Raw genomic sequence first — 1,937 nt, forward strand, 5'->3', positions numbered from 1 at the left:
GCCTTTCTGCTGGATCTGACAGCAGCTGCGTGTGCTGTGAAAGAGCTCAAATGTAATAGAGCCCAGTGCTGGCAGAACAGAAAAGGCACATTTATTTTGAAAGTTAAAAAGTAGGGATTGTTTGTAAATATACGAATACATTAATATTTATATATATATCTATAAAAACAAAGTCAGTCAGTCAGTCATGTCTTGTCTTGTCTTGATTTGATTTGTATTTGAAAATAAGGGGGAAAGAGCTCATCATGTCATAAAGCCCATCCGCAAGCACTCGCTAAAATCGCTATGTTTCTAACTTATATAATTTGGCTTCTTTCAGATGTGGAACAGCAAAATCCCACAGCAGATTCTTCTCCTGTTAGGCAGTCCTCGAATGCGTGTTCAATCAAATCAGTGTGGCTTCAAGTTGCATGTAATGCATGTTTTCTCCCATGACATGAAATGCACAGTAAGATCGCGCAGCACGTTTGCACACACTCCCTCGCTACACAAACACACCAACAAACCAAAATTCCTGCAACCTCCAAAGGCAGTTTTTGAAATTTGTAATTTAAAATCCGGGACAGGCAGCACATTCCTTTTAAACAGATACATAATGATCCGATACTGATAGCAACCATTTTGGAGAGACAGAGAATGACCTCGGACAGACAGGACATCACCTTAAAAGCGATACAGAAACACAGTGAACAAAAACAAAGAATTCTGTAAAACTCAGCTGGTCGTGAACATTCTGTGGATGAAGAACCCGGGCTCACGTTCAGTCAGATGATCATTCCGATATTTTAAGAAAAATGTAAAGTTTACAGATTTTTTCCACGAAAATAGCGCCTGGAAATAAATAGGCAGCGAGGAAGGACAAAAGGGAATGCCTGTGATACAGTGGAGCGTAGGAGTGATTGAATAATAAATGGCACAATGCGAAAAGGCAAAGTGGGTGGTAAGCGGGCAATACAGTAACAAAGGATGGACCAGAGGAGGTGTTAGTGGGAACAGCAGAACCATTAGCAGACAATGAGCGTGGCTAATGATCCGAGACGTTGAATCGAATGTTGAGGCCAGAACACTATAACATTCCTGGAATGTAGGGTCTGAACGCCTTTTAATCAGACGAGGCAGCTTGCCCACTCCGGATTGATTTCCTGTACGGTTCAAATTCGGCAGCCAAGGGACTAAATCCAAAGCCAGCTTCTCCCACCTTTTCAGCGCTAGAGAAACAGGACGCACTCATATTCAGGGCAGAGTCTGTTTCACGTTGAAGTTGAGATTGACGCTGAATGTATCCATATCCCAATGGAGGTGAGCTCATGCGTGCAGAACGGAAGATGGACTGATCAAGAATTGGCAAGAATCAAACACGGGTTTAGGTTGTCCAATGAGACACAGAGCCGAGTACATCTGAGATGCATGAACTTTACTCAGTTCGGTGAGTTTCACTTTGCTCCTGGGAATCTCCAGGATTTTTGGAGGCTGTGTGAACAAAGGCGCGCAATCAAACGTTTTGATTTGAAACATGTCGACCGGCTGAGAAGTGTTTTTTTGACTAAAAGTTGTCAGGGCTCGTCCAGGATTTGAACCCGGGACCTCTCGCATTTCAATTATTAGAACCCCTAAGCGAGAATCATACCCCTAGACCAACGAGCCGCCGACAGTAAGGAATCTAGCTCTCAGATTCTGACGTTCGTTTGCTATTCGGCCCATCGTGCCTGTGCTGACTCTCAGAGACCTATCTCATGAGTCTCTCTCTCCATTGTCCAGCTGATGTTTTCCCTTTGATGAATAGATTATTCTTTGAGACATTACTTCACCAATGAGCTGCATCCTTGTCAGTAAAAGGTGAATTTGCAATGAGGTTAAATGTGATTGGCCAAAAAAAACGAGTGGAAACGGTTTAACACAATAACGACGAAGTTGAGGGCATACTGGATCAGCAGTCC

General features: G+C 43.2%; 1 non-coding gene across 1 annotated transcript; it reads right to left on the bottom strand.

The window, feature by feature from the left end:
• Nucleotides 1–1,556: 1,556 nt before the first annotated feature.
• Nucleotides 1,557–1,644, bottom strand: trnap-agg (transfer RNA proline (anticodon AGG)). The gene is given in 2 exon segments: nt 1,557–1,592; nt 1,609–1,644. It is a non-coding gene; the product is annotated as a tRNA-Pro (tRNA).
• Between the last annotated feature and the right edge of the window lie 293 nt (nt 1,645–1,937).

This window comes from Pristiophorus japonicus, unplaced genomic scaffold (assembly GCF_044704955.1).
Source record: "Pristiophorus japonicus isolate sPriJap1 unplaced genomic scaffold, sPriJap1.hap1 HAP1_SCAFFOLD_33, whole genome shotgun sequence".
NCBI classification, from domain to species: domain Eukaryota; kingdom Metazoa; phylum Chordata; class Chondrichthyes; family Pristiophoridae; genus Pristiophorus; species Pristiophorus japonicus.